General features: G+C 45.2%; 1 protein-coding gene across 11 annotated transcripts in view; it reads left to right on the top strand.

The window, feature by feature from the left end:
- Nucleotides 1–18,959, top strand: part of DAZAP1 (DAZ associated protein 1) — a 700,578-nt gene that overhangs the window by 214,481 nt on the left and 467,138 nt on the right. The window lies entirely within an intron of this gene.

The raw sequence follows: 18,959 nt of genomic DNA, 5'->3' as shown, positions 1-18,959 counted from the left end.
GAAGGATGCCTCCCGCAAGGCTGGGGAGCACACATGGGTCCTCTTCAGATTCAAGGCCAGTGGTCTGCGCAGGAGCAGACATACCACATCAACATGCTGGTACTCAGAGCGGTATTCCTGGCTCTCAAAGCTTTCCTACCAGCGATCAAATCTAACTCAGTCCTGGTTCAGACGGACAATACGACCACCATGTTCTATCTGAACAAACAAGGAGGCACAAGATCTCGCCCACTCTCTCGAGAGGCTCAGGCAATCTGGCATTGGCTTCTCTCTCGAGGTCTCGCAGTAGTGGCAGTACACCTTCCAGGCGAGTTGAACGTCAAAGCAGATGCACTCAGCAGGCACTTCGAAGATCAGCCAGACTGGGTGCTAAGCGACGAAGTAGTAGAAGAGCTTTTTCGTTGCTGGGGTCGTCCATCCATAGACTTGTTTGCAGACGACGAAAACACCAAATGCCACGCCTTCGCGTCCAGGTTCCACCGGCCAGGGACGCAGGGGAACGCTCTACTGTTGGATTGGGCAGGGATGTTCGCATACGCGTTTCCTCCCCTAGCGCTGATTCCGAGAGTAGTTTCCAAGCTCCTCAGGTCGAACATGGAAATGATCCTGATTGCTCCAGATTGGCCTCGGCAGTGGTGGTATCCGGACCTTCTACATCTGTCTGTGTGTCCACACAAACGGCTCCCTTGCAGGCCGGACCTGTTGAGCAAGATGAACGGGAGGATAATGCATTCCCACCTCCCATCATTGAACCTAACAGCATGGCTCCTGAGGTCCTGCAATATGGACATTTAAACTTGCCTCCCGAATGCATGAACATTTTAAAGGAGGCTAAGAGACCTTCCACAAGAGTGTCCTATGCATTCAAGTGGAAAAGATTTTACTTGTGGTGTAGAGATCATCACTTGGATCCGACTAAGGGACAGGAGGACGTCATCTTACCATACCTCCTTTCCCACGCAACTGCTGGTTTAAAGTACACTTCAATTAGAGTGCATTTGTCAGCTATTGTAGCTTACAGAAAATCACCTGATCAGATGTCCTTCTTTCAGGTTCCAGTGGTTAAGGACTTCCTCCAGGGGTTAAAGAAAGTGTATCCCCCTGTACGAAATCCTTCTCCTCCGTGGGAATTAAACCTAGTTTTATCAAGGTTAAGGTCTCCTCCTTTCGAGCCCATCCACAAGGCTTCCTTACAACATCTCTCTTGGAAGGCAGCTTTTTTGGTGGCGATTACCTCTGCGCGCAGAGTAAGTGAGATACAAGCGCTCTGTGCGAAGGAACCATATACTATTTTCCACCACAACAGAGTAGTCCTAAGGGCTCACCCATCTTTCTTGCCTAAGGTTGTGAGAAGTTGGCCCGATATGCAGCGTTCGCTATTCTAGCGACCACTATGCATCGGTCCAAACGACCCCTATGGTGATTGGTTGTAAGTCAACCTTAGACCAGCTATCCTAGTAGCGTGGATACGAGCAGTCTTCGGGCTAAACTCTAGAGGGCGTGTTAAGCCAGCTGTTATACCATCACATACCCCTTGAACACCAAGTGAAAGGACACCACACAAGTGTTATGAAAATAAACAGTATATTTATTAGAATCACAACAGCCCTGTACTCTTTATGAGGACAGGGTACTTAGCACAGAACAAAACTCTTAGGAAAATACTTCAAGTGCACAGTTAAACAAGTGCCCGAGGTCACGGAAAGGTTTAGTGGTCTCGGGCGGACCCGATAAGGCAAGTCGGAAGCGAGGGACTCTGGACCCTTAAGTAAGGAGGCTATGTGGGCACCGAAATGCCGAAGTTACCTAGCCACAAGGGCTGCGGCTGCACAAGTCTTACAGGCGTCGGGGGTCTTCGCTGACGAGCCAGGAGCCGGAAGAAAAGAGTTGCTGGCCGGCGACCAGTGATGAATAGTTCGGAGAGATCCAAGCCTGGATCAGAGATCGATGATACCTGAAAGCAGAGGGGACCAAGTTCGTACTACTAGCCAGTAGTCAGAGGGTACCAGGAGGGCACCGAATGATCGTCACCTCGACCAGGTGAGTGGGCGACGCTAGGCTCTGCAGTCTCACGGACCAGGAGGCGTTGTCGGCGACCAGGATGGAGGTGCGAGCTGTCCCACGAAGGTTGATGCTGTCGGTGTCGCTGGGCCCAGGATTGGGGCAACAAGCCTTGGCAGATTTCAGGGCCACGTGGTGGGCCTAAAATGGCGTCTGGAGTGGACCAGGAGGGTCCGGCGTGCTCCTTTCGTAGAAGGGAGCAAAGGCCAGTCTGGAGCAACCAGACCAGCAACGTTGGTTGTCGGTTGTCGTCAAGAAGGGCACAAGCCAGCGGCTAGTGACCAGACAACGTGCTGAACAGCAAAGAGCAGAAGGGCCCCACGCAGATCGTGGAGCTGCTGGGAGGCTGCACTTCGGTGCTGGAGCTGCTCAGGGTCGGGGCTTCTCGGACCCCAGAGCACTCACCAGAGGATTCCTTCGGTGGTCTTGCTGGTTAAGAAAGCGTGCAGGTTTTGATGATGGCCGGTCCCTCGAGGTCTCGTCGCACCCACAGATCTCAGCTGAGCTGACGACGTGGGTAGAGGTCAGAGGTGCCAGGGAAGCCGGTTCTCGTCGAGCTGGGCAGTCGGATTCCTGAGGAAGGACTTGCAGCAAACCGCAGAGTTCTTAGATGGTGCCTGCGGACGCAGGGTGACTTCTCCTTAGCCACAAGGGAGAAATCTTGAGAAGAGTCTCGAAGTCCTTTCGTAGAAAGTATTCTTGATTCAAAGATGATCTAATTTGGAAGGGTCCCCGCTCCGGCCTTTATCCTAAAGAAAGTGGTGGGTACATGACTAGGTCCTGCCCTAGGGGTGGGACCAGGAAGGGGGGTAGTTACACCCCTCTCCCCTGCCGGACTTTCCCCAGGTCAGGGGCTGCGCGCCCCTGGAACTGGTTCTAACCGGCAGATGCGTAGTGAGCACCGGGGTGCTACTCCGCAGTCACCTTCTTGTAAGCCCTACCTACCCAGAATACACAAAACCCTGTCTGGGATGGTGCGAGCACCGCCCCGGACAGGAAACCCTTTGTCCAAGCTCTCCTCGCTGGAAGGACTCCCAGCAGCAGGAGGTCAGACTCGTGTCTGTGGTGGCAGCATCCATTTTGTGGAGCTGAGGCTTCAGTTAACTTTAACCGGGGTTCACAGTTACGTACATGTCGTGTCCCTCTAGAAGGGCGGAATGCTAACCTCGTCGCCAGCATTGGTGAGGGGTCAGCATCCCGATTCGTATGACACCTTACTCGACATGTCTTGATAACGCGATACCGAAGTTACCGATATGGTACGCGTTATCATGGAACAGCCATTGGGTCTTGGTTCCGCAAGCTGCAACCGGGCTCAGCTCATGCCAGAGCCCAATTCACACGATTCCACGCACTCTGCCTTCAGGATTGTTAAGGCCTGCCATAGGAGTGACTGATAGGAACTCGGGTGTCCATTTTCGGGTTAGATATAGGGATACTATACCTAAAGCAACGGGCGAGTACGCCACGTTGCCCCAGCTGTCGCGCAGCCAGTTGTGTCAGATTTAGATGGCCATCCAGGGGTGGCATAATACATGCTTCAGCCCCTGGTAGGCCCTGGGTACACCGATGCCCTGAGTTACAGGGTCTGACAAGGTGGCCCAGTTCCAATTGGGTAATGCACCTAAGGTACACACATCAATTTAGTGAGAGAACAGCTAGGCTGTGGGTCTGATTGGCAGGCCCACAGCCCGAGAAAGTCGTAAACCAGTGAAACAAAAGCAAAAAATCTGGGTGATCATAGGATTTCAGACCCTACTCTCCTACAAAGGTCATCTCTGATTTTCATATAAATCAGTCTATTTCCCTCCCTTCCTTTTTTCCAAATCCTACGACCCCAGCCGAGCGGTCACTTCACTCCTTAGATCTTAAGAGAGTGCTTAAGTTTTATTTGGAAAAGACTAAAGGGATTAGGAAAACGGACCAACTGTTTGTGAACTATGGCTCAATGAGAACAGGTTTTCCAGCGGCCAAGAGGTCCATCTCCAGATGGATTGTCTCTTGCATTAAGTTGGCCTATCAACTAGCAGGCAAACCTTTGTTGTTGTCTCCAAAAGCGCATTCCACTAGAGGGAAGGCCGCTACAGTAGCTTTCTTGCATGACATTCCAATGTCGGAAATATGCAAGGCTGCAACCTGGAAATCAGTTCATACCTTTACGAAGCATTACTGTCTCGAATCTGATTCCAGGGCCGATACTCAAGTAGGGCAAGCCTCCTTGAGGAATCTGTTTGGGTAGTCTATAGTCTACTCAGACTTATTGATGAGATTACAGTCTGATCATTCCTTTGCCCGCAGGGATGAGGAGAGGCTCGCTACTCTATTCTAATGCTTATGACTATTGATGAGTATCTTTTTATATCAACAGAAAGGTAGCCTAATGCTGTGAATTCATGTATGACTTACTCCTATTAACGAAAACACAGTGTCAGCAAATAAATTAATACGTGCGGTCAAAGAACTAAAAGAAGGGGAAGAAAAACTATCTTCTAAAAGAACCCTCACTCACCCTAGTGGTGACATGCTTCATCATGGGGTTCCCACAGGAGGGACCGAGTATCCCCCCTGTGTGCTTCAACGCCTGCAACTGCAGCGGAGCAGGTATCGCAAAAAAGTGATGTGATGTGAGTGATCAGTAGTGAAAAGTGATTGTTAAAAGATAACTGGACCCAGACAACTTTAATAAAGGACCAGATGTTCACATTAAAAACAGTGAGGCCAATTGTAGGTTTGTATTAGAACCCCAGTGGCCAAGTGTGTGTGGTCAACATGTTTCTGCTGTTTTGTGCGTATTCAGCTCAGCTTTCATCAGGACCAAAATAACAAGTGAAAAAGACAGTCCTCCGGGGGTCCACGCTCGGTAAGGCGTGCCCACTCCGTGGGGACAAATGTAAAAAGGACCAGGATAAAATTTATCTCGGTTAACTCACGGTTTTACCCGTAGCTAGGACTCCTGCAATTAGCCTGGAGCCAATCTGTAAAACAGTTTAAGAAAAACACATAAATGTTGTGTATATCTTCACCAGTTTTCAAATGACCTGCCATTTAAACACCACTATAGTACTAGGGTTTATTGGACTAAACTGGGTCCCTTATTCAACTCATACAGGAGCCACGAAATTGTTCTCTCTTAGCCCGTCATTTTGAGAGGCTAAGATTATTAATTAAAAAGAAATATATTCTCACGTTTTCAGAACACTGATTGCTTAACCCAAAATTATTTCGAACCAAATGACCCCCTTTCAAGGGCCAATTAGATGAAAACCAGATAATTCATGGCAGAATTCAAAGTCAGTCGAATTACACTTACTCTTTGCTATAAAAGAGCGTACCACATGGACTTTCAGTGTGGCAATGTTTTCACGTCCTGTTCCATCTGTAAAACAAACCAGAACGGAACAAGTTGCCATAAATCTGCCCAGCGGTAATCTTGGTTGTTTGTTAAACCCATTCTCCCTATGCGCGACATTCAAATTGTCACTTACTTGACACAGGACGACTCGCCGCCCGAAACCTAGATCTCTGTTCCACTGGCGTCCGGATCTTACCCGCACTCAAGCCGCTTCCGTATTAAAAGGCTTTCTCAGTGCGTCACCACGTCACGCATCACGTAACCCCGTGATGCCCCACGTGATCGGGACTATTCCTTATGCGGCCAAGCTTGTGCCTGTCATAATGTCATGATGCGTACATCACTTTTTTGCGATACATGCTCCGCTGCAGTTGCAGGCGTTGAAGCACACAGGGGGGATACTCGGTCCCTCCTGTGGGAACCCCATGATGAAGCATGTCACCACTAGGGTGAGTGAAGGTTCTTTTAGAAAATAGTTTTTCTTCCCCTTCTTTTAGTTCTTTGACCGCACGTATTAATTTATTTGCTGACACTGTTTTCGTTAATAGGAGGAAGTCATACGTGAATTCACAGCATTAGGCTACCTTTCTGTTGATATAAATTGTAAACTTGGGGTTTGAAGAGTAGCCTGACATACCCTTCCTCTCTGGTTGTTTATATATATTTGGCAGCGTGCAGCTGCGAGAGCGATTAAGTTTTCCTTGCCGGTGCATCCCATTCAGGTATCATGGAGGATTTAGGTCTTTCATATAGTAGGGAAGAGGTTGATGCTCTCTTAGGAGATGCATCCCTTTTTGCCGACCCCTCAATATCTCAGACGATCTCCCAGACCACGGAGTGGGATAAATTGGGAGAATTAAAAAGAAGTAGAATTAGAGCTATTTTACATGGCACAATGCTCAAACAGTATCTACTAAAGAATACAGCCCCCAAGGGATTGTTGGTGACGAACGCTCCAAGAATTTTTCTCGAGGATGCAGTGTTTCGTAAAGAATGGGCTCAAATAGCCTGGCACTGCACCCGTGATTGGGCCATCCTCATTATAAAAACCGCTTTGCGACTTTCTGAGGCCATTCAACTAGAAATACAAACCACCGAAGCCCATTTCAAAGCAACCCTTACGGGTTATAAGAAAAGATTGGATGACCTGAACAAAGAGCTTAATGACTACAAAGAGAATTTAGCCCAGGCTAAGGGCCAGAAGTTTCAAAAGGACCTGAAAAAGTGGGCATACGAGAAAGTGTACCCCTATTCAACCCCTGAGTATACACCACCAACAAAATCAGGTTATAACTGATACTTCTGATGACTCTCAATCCAGTGGTTCAAGCACTGGCAGTTCAGGTAAAAAGAACAGAGGACGAGGCAGGGGCCGAGGTTTTTATAATTCAAATTGGCAGACATACCAACAAAATGGACCACGTTTTCAAAGTGCATATCCTTCACAGCCACCTTTTCCACCAATGATGGGTTGGAATCAACCTTTTGGTCCGATGCAGCCACCCTTTTATCAACCCCCAATGTTCCAACCTCCTTTTTTAGGGAGGGGTCGGGGGACAAGGGGCAAACGGAAAGGGTCCAACCAGGTTCATTGGGAACAGAACGACACAGTTGGCGACAACACAAGGAGCAAGACTGCGGAGCAGAGGGCGGGTCCGAGCAATCAGAGTTTGATCACTTATTTGACAAATGTCACTCTAACTGAGGATGAGAGTAGAGTTTTGGAAAAGGGCCTTGGGTTTGTGCCTACCCCAGGCCTAGATATGTTCAAATTACGCTGTGAACTGACGGACTTCTTCCGTAAATTGAGACTAAAAAGTTTTTTTGAGAAGCAAGTGACGGAGCCCTCGCAGAGAACAATGGGGCTTAAATCCACCTTCACCCCCCCCTCCACACAGTGTTCCTCCAGAAATCTTGGCTTTTGAACAGGCCGTGGTCAAAGAAATTAAATCTATTGACACACCCATGCCGTATAAAAACCTTACAGCGGGCGAATACAGAGCGATACAGACATTACAGAAGAATTCTGATATCGTTATAAAAAGTGCAGATAAAGGGGGAGGCATAGTCATCCAATACAAAAGTGCCTATGATCAGGAATGCAGGCGATTGTTGAGTAACAATACCAACTATGTTCCGCTGAGAGAGGATCCTTCAGAAAGTCTCAAATCAGAGATAATTGAACTTGTTATGAAAGCGGAACAAGAAGGTTTTGTCACTAAACAGGAAGCTGATTTTTTGTCAGTTTCACAGGGCAAAATTCCATATTTTTACACCCTCCCCAAGACGCATAAGGGAATCCTACCACCACCAGGGAGACCCATCGTTTTGGGTTTAGGCTCATTACTTGAACCTTTGTCAAAATTTTGCGACTTCTTCCTAAGACCTATAGTTGAGGCAACCAGTACCTACATAAAGGATACTAAAAGCCTACTCTCTCTCTTGGAGACAGTGGTACTACCAGAGGGGCAATGTCTTTTGGCAACATTAGACATCGAGAGCCTCTACACCTGTATTCCCCAAGATGCGACAATTGAAGTAATCTCTCAAACCCTGGAGTCCAGTCAGTGGGATTACAAGACATCAAAATCTTTTGTTGTGGATTGTGCTACTCTAGCCTTGAAAAGAAACTTTTTTCAGTATGAGGACCAGTTGTACTTACAAGCCACCGGTACTTCGATGGGCAGTACTTTTGCCCCGAGTGTGGCCGGGCTGTATGTGTTTAATTACGAATCATTGCACATCATACCACCTGATAACCCCTTCTTTGCCAATATCATTCTGTGGCAAAGATATATAGATGATGTGCTACTGGTCTGGAAAGGAAGCAAGGAAGCATTGTGTTCTTTCTTTACTTGGGTGAATGAGCGTGATCCACATCTTAAATTCACCCATGAATTCAATGAATCATCAGTAGTGTTTTTGGATGTTACCATCACGCGTGTAGGCAATCAATTGAAAACCAAGACCTACTATAAACCGACAAGTAAAAATAACCTTCTACACTACACCAGCTTCCATCCCCAACCGCTTAGGGAAAATCTACCTTTCGGGCAGTACCTTCGCATACGAAGGAACTGTTGTGATGTAAAAGATTATAAGGAACAAGCCAATAGCCTAACTGAAAAAATGCACAAACGTGGCTATCCTGAGCATCTTCTAACAAAGAGTTACAAGAGGGCTCGCAATCAAAATCGCAAGTCTCTTTTAGAAGAGATTCCGAGGGATGAGGATAATGAGGTACCACTGACATGTGTCACTACATATAATACAGCCTCAAAGGTAGTGAGTCGTAGTATCAACAAGCATTGGAGGATTCTTACGTCTAATAACTGTAATTGGAAGAAACCTTTATTCTCCTACAAAAGAGCGAGGAGTCTCAAAGATGCATTGGTCCACACACGCCCCGCAGAGTACAAAAAACACCAAGAAGTGTTTTAAATGTCTGGGGTCTACCACCGGTGGTGGGTCATTACCCCTGTGGTAGTTGCAGCGTGTGTCCCTTCACTACAAGCTCGAAAGTATTGGGGCTGGAACCCAATAAGACCTGGGAACAGAGGAGTCACACGAACTGCAACACAAGCAATGTGGTTTATTTGATAACCTGTCCCTGTGGTTTGAAATATGTGGGGATGACAAAAAGGATGGTTAAGCTCCCATGTGCGAACATAGGAGCAGCATAAGATGTGGCAAAAACAACACGAAGATGACCTCACACTTTCTAGAATACAGACACCCCCCCAATGAGATTCACTGGACAGTGATCGAACACCTACAACATGGCAATGAGTATAAACTATTTGAACAAGAGCAGAGATGGGTGCATCGGTTATCGTCTCACCTGGTTGGATTGAATGATGACATCCCTTGGGGTAGTGTTTTGAGACAGTGACAATTAGGCCTTCTTAATGGCAGAGATTAAAAGATATTGTTAACATCATTGACTCTGTAAATAATTGAGAGAGTTCAATCTGACAATATATGTCCAGGCAGTGAGGGTGTGTTAGTTTAAGGGAATACTTAATCTCAGTGGGGTTAATCTCATTGTAACAAACCATCACCTCATGAATTTTGAATCTTAACTTACGGTTTGTGATTCGGATTGGTTGCTCACAAAAGATCGCCAGTTTGAAAGTAATATCACAGGTCTCGTGGCTGTATTATAAGCAGTATTACAGTAGCGAAGTTAGCGGGCTAGTCTCTCCGGGATAGCAACCGGAAGTGTATAAATACCGCAAAAGGGTTTAAGTTTGTAACTTATATTATTTGCTGGTGCTATAACTAAAGCGCAATGCGAATAGCCCTTCATAAATCCTATAACATCATGTCCGTGTACAGTTGAATCTTTCGTACGAGTACACAACATGACATTATGACAGGCACAAGCTTGGCCGCATAGGGAATAGTCCCGATCACGTGGGGCATCACGGGGTTACGTGATGCGTGACGTGGTGACGCACTGAGAAAGCCTTTTAATACGGAAGCGGCTTGAGTGCGGGTAAGATCCGGACGCCAGTGGAACAGAGATCTAGGTTCCGGGCGGCGAGTCGTCATGTGTCAAGTAAGTGACAATTAGAATGTCGCGCATAGGGAGAATGGGTTTAACAAACAACCAAGATTACCGCTGGGCAGATTTATGGCAACTTGTTCCGTTCTGGTTTGTTTTACAGATGGAACATGACGTGAAAACATTGCCACACTGAAAGTCCATGTGGTACGCTCTTTTATAGCACAGAGTAAGTGTAATTCGACTGTCTTTGAATTCTGCCATGAATTATCTGGTTTTCATCTAATTGGCCCTTGAAAGGGGGTCATTTGGTTCGAAATAATTTTGGGTTAAGCAATTGGTGTTCTGAAAACGTGAGAATATATTTCTTTCTAATTAATAATCTTAGCCTCTCAAAATGACGGGCTAAGAGAGAGCAATTTCGTGGCTCCTGTATGAGTTGAATAAGGGACCCAGTTTAGTCCAATAAACCCTAGTACTATAGTGGTGTTTAAATGGCAGGTCATTTGAAAACTGGTGAAGATATACACAACATTTATGTGTTTTTCTTAAACTGTTTTACAGATTGGCTCCAGGCTAATTGCAGGAGTCCTGGCTACGGGTAAAACCGTGAGTTATCCGAGATAAATGTTATCCTGGCCCTTTTTACATTTGTCCCCACGGAGTGGGCACGCCTTACCGAGCGTGGACCCCCGGAGGACTGTCTTTTTCACTTGTTATTTTGGTCCTGATGAAAGCTGAGCTGAATACGCACAAAACAGCAGAAACATGTTGACCACACACACTTGGCCACTGGGGTTCTAATACAAACCTACAATTGGCCTCACTGTTTTTATTGTGAACATCTGGTCCTTTATTAAAGTTGTCTGGGTCCAGTTGTGATCTTTTAACAATCACTTTTCACTACTGATCACTCACATCACATCACTTTTTTTGCGATACCTGCTCCGCTGCAGTTGCAGGCGTTGAAGCACACAGGGGGGATACTCGGTCCCTCCTGTGGGAACCTCATGATGAAGCATGTCACCACTAGGGTGAGTGAGGGTTCTTTTAGAAAATAGTTTTTCTTCCCCTTCTTTTAGTTCTTTGACCGCACGTATTAATTTATTTGCTGACACTGTGTTTTCGTTAATAGGAGTAAGTCATACGTGAATTCACAGCATTAGGCTACCTTTCTGTTGATATAAATTGTAAACTTGGGGTTTGAAGAGTAGCCTGACATACCCTTCCTCTCTGGTTGTTTATATATTGATGAGGATCCCCTGGAAGAGAAGGATTAGTTACTTACCTGTAATCCTAGTTCTCTTCCAGGGGTATCCTCATCAAAGTCATAAGCAACCCTCCCGCCTCCCCGGGCAAAGGATACTCTTCAATAAGGAGATATTGTTAACCTATTTGTTATTGGGTTTGTTTTCAGTCTCCGAAAAGAACAACTGACCTAACTGTCACCCCTGGGGCATGATGGGATACAGGGGGCCATGAGTGCCTTAAAGGCACGGTGTCAGTTTATTGCTATTCAGCTACAGGTTAGCTTTTCAGTCTTTTTAGACTGTGTGTTTGCAATGCAGCCTGGGAGCTTCCTATGCTTTCAGTGAGTTATGAGAATTTCTACTGCTTTATGAGCATTAAAACAATTTCTAAGCAATCTTTGGTGTTGTTTCTCATGTTTCTAATGCTTATTATACATGTATGGTGGAAATTCTTCACAGCATATTTCAGCTCTAATGTGATTTGGCTGCTATTGCTTGTTTTTATATATATATTATTTATATATATATATATATATGTATATATATATATGTGGGGCACATATAATATAGTGTTTCCGGGGTCCCGCACATGGGCGGGAATATTCTAATGCTTATGACTTTGATGAGGATACCCCTGGAAGAGAACTAGGATTACAGGTAAGTAACTAATCCTTGCAGTTGTTATTGTTCAGGACCTCGATATACTGATGTGCGGTCTCCACCGTCCCCTGCCACACGATGAAGAGGCCATCTATGTATCGGTACCACCTCACTAACTTTCCTGCCTCACGCCCTCCGTTCTGGAGCACCATGGGCACCCGCTCCTCCCACCAGCCCGCGAACAAGTTCGCGTAGCTGGGGGCGAAGCAGGTGCCCATCGCGGTTCCTGACACCTGTGCATAGAGTTGCTCATCAAATAGGAAGATGTTGCTCGTAAGACAAAATTCAATAAATTCAGGCAACATACAGTTGTGTAAGGCAAACCTAGCAGGCCTTTTGTTCAAGAAATGCTCTATGGCAGTTATTCCCAATTCGTGCCTGATGTTGGTGTATAGGCTTGTTATATCCAACACCATTAGTAAATACGTGGGATCCCATGCAATGTCTTCAATTTTTTCCAAGAAGTCTTTAGTGTCTCTCACGTGGGATTTAAGCTGGACAAACAGAGGGAATAAGAAATTGTCTATGAACCTAGACATACACTCAGTCAACCCATTAATCGAAGAGACGATGGGCCTTCCCGGCGGTTCAGTAGCGTTTTTGTGTAGCTTAGGCAGATGATAGAAAGTGGGTATTGCTGTATTGTTGCTGCGTAGGAATAGATTCTCCTCACTTCCTAGCATTGACTTCTTATACCATTTATTCACCAGATCGTCATATCGGCGAATACTTTCTTTATATGCCTTCTCATCAGTCTTTTCATAGTATTGGGTGTCTGAGAGTTGCCTCAGGGCTTCTTTACGGTAATATTCCCTGGTGAGTAACACCACATTGCCGCCCTTATCAGATGGCTTGGTAACAATCCTTTCTTCTTTTTGTAGATTTTGTAGAGCAATTCTTTCTTGTGTTGTGATGTTATCCCTCCCCTTGGGAGTTTTCTGTTTACCTCTCAGGGTCACTAGATCTTTCAGGACAGTCTCAGAGAATGCATCTATCGCATCCCAGGGAAAAATGTTGAAGCAGGCTTAAATCCCCTTTCTTCCCTGTCTTGCTCTATGTCATTAATTATTACTCTTTCGGTCATGGTGTTACCTTGTGAGCTTTGTGTATCTCGTTCAGTTCTGAGGTTTTCTAGGTTTTCAACACCCCTTAGGTCTTCACAGGATAATATGTCGGTAGCAGTCAGCCTTTTATTAGTTATTTTCATCCCTTTAGTCGACGTTCTCATTTTGTGATACTTATGTAGTTTGTTTCCTCACGAAACTATACAGATCGATTCTTGTTTGTGTATATTCAATTTTGTTGTTCGGGCAGAAGCTTAATCCCAAACGTAACAGATCTTCCTCTGCTTTCGTCAATGCTCTCTCTGTTAAGTTTACCACAGTTGGGTCATCTATCATCCTTGTTGTTGTTTGTTGGTTTTCTTCTAGCTCCTCCAGGATTGGGCCCTTCCTCTTAATGCCTCCGCCTGCCCTCCGAGTCCTCCGGGTTGACTTTCGGGTGGCTTGTTCTTTCCGCCCCGTAGCCAGGACTGGCAGATTACGCTGAATTCATCGTGAAATGGGGGAGGATGATTGGTTTGTCCTCCTTTTGGCCTCCCAGCTGTGGTTTTCTTTCGCTGATCCTCCACGGACTCCCTGTCAGTAACTTCGGATTCCGATGTAATCTGGTGATTCTAAGCCCAGGGCCCTTTTTCGGTACACCTCTTTTCTCGGTGCGTCGTATTTTTTAGCGAAAGTTAAAACTCGTCCGCGTAAATAGTCGTTCTCGTCCCTTGTATATTTCTCCTGTTTTCTTGTCTTTATTTTTTCTTCGTATTTGGTCAGTCAATTCTTCATTAGATCTTTCAGTGCCGTTATCTTACTGGCCTCCTCTTCTTTTAACAGTTCTTCTTTGACTATTTGTATCTCTGCCAAATTTAACAGCATTGGATGTCCTACTTGCCGGCTGAACTAGTCCAATAAACCCTAGTACTATAGTGGTGTTTAAATGGCAGGTCATTTGAAAACTGGTGAAGATATACACAACATTTATGTGTTTTTCTTAAACTGTTTTACAGATTGGCTCCAGGCTAATTGCAGGAGTCCTGGCTACGGGTAAAACCGTGAGTTATCCGAGATAAATGTTATCCTGGCCCTTTTTACATTTGTCCCCACGGAGTGGGCACGCCTTACCGAGCGTGGACCCCCGGAGGACTGTCTTTTTCACTTGTTATTTTGGTCCTGATGAAAGCTGAGCTGAATACGCACAAAACAGCAGAAACATGTTGACCACACACACTTGGCCACTGGGGTTCTAATACAAACCTACAATTGGCCTCACTGTTTTTATTGTGAACATCTGGTCCTTTATTAAAGTTGTCTGGGTCCAGTTGTGATCTTTTAACAATCACTTTTCACTACTGATCACTCACATCACATCACTTTTTTTGCGATACCTGCTCCGCTGCAGTTGCAGGCGTTGAAGCACACAGGGGGGATACTCGGTCCCTCCTGTGGGAACCTCATGATGAAGCATGTCACCACTAGGGTGAGTGAGGGTTCTTTTAGAAAATAGTTTTTCTTCCCCTTCTTTTAGTTCTTTGACCGCACGTATTAATTTATTTGCTGACACTGTGTTTTCGTTAATAGGAGTAAGTCATACGTGAATTCACAGCATTAGGCTACCTTTCTGTTGATATAAATTGTAAACTTGGGGTTTGAAGAGTAGCCTGACATACCCTTCCTCTCTGGTTGTTTATATATTGATGAGGATCCCCTGGAAGAGAAGGATTAGTTACTTACCTGTAATCCTAGTTCTCTTCCAGGGGTATCCTCATCAAAGTCATAAGCAACCCTCCCGCCTCCCCGGGCAAAGGATACTCTTCAATAAGGAGATATTGTTAACCTATTTGTTATTGGGTTTGTTTTCAGTCTCCGAAAAGAACAACTGACCTAACTGTCACCCCTGGGGCATGATGGGATACAGGGGGCCATGAGTGCCTTAAAGGCACGGTGTCAGTTTATTGCTATTCAGCTACAGGTTAGCTTTTCAGTCTTTTTAGACTGTGTGTTTGCAATGCAGCCTGGGAGCTTCCTATGCTTTCAGTGAGTTATGAGAATTTCTACTGCTTTATGAGCATTAAAACAATTTCTAAGCAATCTTTGGTGTTGTTTCTCATGTTTCTAATGCTTATTATACATGTATGGTGGAAATTCTTCACAGCATATTTCAGCTCTAATGTGATTTGGCTGCTATTGCTTGTTTTTATATATATATTATTTATATATATATATGTATATATATATATGTGGGGCACATATAATATAGTGTTTCCGGGGTCCCGCACATGGGCGGGAATATTCTAATGCTTATGACTTTGATGAGGATACCCCTGGAAGAGAACTAGGATTACAGGTAAGTAACTAATCCTTGCAGTTGTTATTGTTCAGGACCTCGATATACTGATGTGCGGTCTCCACCGTCCCCTGCCACACGATGAAGAGGCCATCTATGTATCGGTACCACCTCACTAACTTTCCTGCCTCACGCCCTCCGTTCTGGAGCACCATGGGCACCCGCTCCTCCCACCAGCCCGCGAACAAGTTCGCGTAGCTGGGGGCGAAGCAGGTGCCCATCGCGGTTCCTGACACCTGTGCATAGAGTTGCTCATCAAATAGGAAGATGTTGCTCGTAAGACAAAATTCAATAAATTCAGGCAACATACAGTTGTGTAAGGCAAACCTAGCAGGCCTTTTGTTCAAGAAATGCTCTATGGCAGTTATTCCCAATTCGTGCCTGATGTTGGTGTATAGGCTTGTTATATCCAACACCATTAGTAAATACGTGGGATCCCATGCAATGTCTTCAATTTTTTCCAAGAAGTCTTTAGTGTCTCTCACGTGGGATTTAAGCTGGACAAACAGAGGGAATAAGAAATTGTCTATGAACCTAGACATACACTCAGTCAACCCATTAATCGAAGAGACGATGGGCCTTCCCGGCGGTTCAGTAGCGTTTTTGTGTAGCTTAGGCAGATGATAGAAAGTGGGTATTGCTGTATTGTTGCTGCGTAGGAATAGATTCTCCTCACTTCCTAGCATTGACTTCTTATACCATTTATTCACCAGATCGTCATATCGGCGAATACTTTCTTTATATGCCTTCTCATCAGTCTTTTCATAGTATTGGGTGTCTGAGAGTTGCCTCAGGGCTTCTTTACGGTAATATTCCCTGGTGAGTAACACCACATTGCCGCCCTTATCAGATGGCTTGGTAACAATCCTTTCTTCTTTTTGTAGATTTTGTAGAGCAATTCTTTCTTGTGTTGTGATGTTATCCCTCCCCTTGGGAGTTTTCTGTTTACCTCTCAGGGTCACTAGATCTTTCAGGACAGTCTCAGAGAATGCATCTATCGCATCCCAGGGAAAAATGTTGAAGCAGGCTTAAATCCCCTTTCTTCCCTGTCTTGCTCTATGTCATTAATTATTACTCTTTCGGTCATGGTGTTACCTTGTGAGCTTTGTGTATCTCGTTCAGTTCTGAGGTTTTCTAGGTTTTCAACACCCCTTAGGTCTTCACAGGATAATATGTCGGTAGCAGTCAGCCTTTTATTAGTTATTTTCATCCCTTTAGTCGACGTTCTCATTTTGTGATACTTATGTAGTTTGTTTCCTCACGAAACTATACAGATCGATTCTTGTTTGTGTATATTCAATTTTGTTGTTCGGGCAGAAGCTTAATCCCAAACGTAACAGACCTTCCTCTGCTTTCGTCAATGCTCTCTCTGTTAAGTTTACCACAGTTGGGTCATCTATCATCCTTGTTGTTGTTTGTTGGTTTTCTTCTAGCTCCTCCAGGATTGGGCCCTTCCTCTTAATGCCTCCGCCTGCCCTCCGAGTCCTCCGGGTTGACTTTCGGGTGGCTTGTTCTTTCCGCCCCGTAGCCAGGACTGGCAGATTACGCTGAATTCATCGTGAAATGGGGGAGGATGATTGGTTTGTCCTCCTTTTGGCCTCCCAGCTGTGGTTTTCTTTCGCTGATCCTCCACGGACTCCCTGTCAGTAACTTCGGATTCCGATGTAATCTGGTGATTCTAAGCCCAGGGCCCTTTTTCGGTACACCTCTTTTCTCGGTGCGTCGTATTTTTTAGCGAAAGTTAAAACTCGTCCGCGTAAATAGTCGTTCTCGTCCCTTGTATATTTCTCCTGTTTTCTTGTCTTTATTTTTTCTTCGTATTTGGTCAGTCAATTCTTCATTAGATCTTTCAGTGCCGTTATCTTACTGGCCTCCTCTTCTTTTAACAGTTCTTCTTTGACTATTTGTATCTCTGCCAAATTTAACAGCATTGGATGTCCTACTTGCCGGCTGAACTGAGGAATTAGCCAATTCATGGCTCCATTAACTATCGGAAATTTGAGAAGGAGGCGGGAGGGTTTGCGCTCCCTTCAACTCCCCGTGGAGGTAACAACCCGGGGAGAAATGCAGATAGACGGCGAGATTCTGTTAAATTTCCGAGTATATTGCACTAAGTATGCGCACTGCAAAGATGGAAATATGTTCCCGAATTGCTGGCTTTGACATGTGTGTATATATATGTTTAAAGATGGCGCGGCGCTTGGTTGCATTGTCAATAGTCCATCATCAATGTTCAGCTAAACATGTGACTGTATTAATACCTTGGCTAACCTGCGTAGTGCGACTAACACTGACGAAGGCTTGATGCTGAAACGCGTCTGTTGTCTCTGAAAATAAGCAAACGATGGTGTGAGCATCCACTTGGTTTACGAGTGCGGTTCTTCTGAGCAGATTCTTGGGAGCTGAGCGTTGTGTATATATATAGATAGATAGATAGAGATATAGATAGAGATATAGATAGAGATATAGATAGAGATATAGATAGAGATATAGATAGAGATATAGATAGAGATATAGATAGAGATATAGAGAGATATAGAGAGATATAGAGAGATATAGAGAGATATAGAGAGATATAGAGCGATATAGAGAGATATAGAGAGATATAGAGAGATATAGAGAGATATAGAGAGATATAGAGAGAGATATAGAGAGAGATATAGAGAGATATAGATAGATATTTTCAAGAATGCAATGTACCAGAGGATTGGAAAACAGCGCAAGTCATCCCTCTCAAAAAAAAACCCAACATCCCTATCACTCAATTTCAAAACCTAAGACCCATCTCCCTCCTCCCAACATGTGCCAAGATCATAGAAAAAATAGTCAATTCTCAACTCATGACTTTTCTTGAAAAGGAAAACATACTCCACCCCACTCAATCGGGTTTCAGATCTGGATATTCTACGGAATCAGCGGTACTGTACTCAACAGAATGCATCCGCAAGATGGTAGACAAGGGAGAAACAGCAGCGCTGGTCATGTTAGACCTAAGCGCAGCTTTTGATACTGTGCTTCATGCCACGCTGCTGTCCCGACTCTCAGACATTGGAGTGAAAGACCACGCTCTGGCTTGGTTCCAGTCCTTTCTCTCTAAAAGATCATTCCAGCTGCACTGTCCACCCTTTAAATCATCTTCTCGTGACGTGAGCTATGGGGTTCCTCAGGGCTCGAGTCTGAGCCCTACCCTATTCAATATCTATATGGAGCCCTTGGCCCACGTCATAGAGAGCTTTGGGGTGGGCATTGTCAGCTATGCCGATGACACCCAGCTCATGTTCAAGCTTACCCCTGACAGCGAGAAATATGCCTCTAATTTCTCGGACTGCATGAGTGCCGTAGCCACCTGGATGGACAATAATTGCCTCCGTTTGAACGGAGACAAAACAGAGGTGTTGGTGGTAGGGAACAATGCTTCTATATGGTCCCAGGCATGGTGGCCTACGGCTCTGGGCGTTCCTCCCCACCCTGTGGAAAAGGTGAGAAACCTAGGGGTGATGATTGACGCAGATCTTTCAGGAAAATCTCAAGTCAATAAAATCACAGGCAAATGCTTCGGCACCCTAAAAACACTACGCAAGATCATTGACCTCATCCCTACGGAGGCCAGAAAAACTATAGTACACGCACTCATAACTCCCCATTTAGACTATGGAAATGTTCTTCTATTAGGCCTTAACCAAAAACAGTTACATCAGCTACAATGCATACAGAATGCAGCCGCCCGCATGGT

Source organism: Lissotriton vulgaris, chromosome 12, assembly GCF_964263255.1.
Source record: "Lissotriton vulgaris chromosome 12, aLisVul1.2, whole genome shotgun sequence".
NCBI lineage: Eukaryota > Metazoa > Chordata > Amphibia > Caudata > Salamandridae > Lissotriton > Lissotriton vulgaris.
Note: the sequence above shows the minus strand (reverse complement) of the source record. Positions and strands in the feature narration are given on the sequence as shown.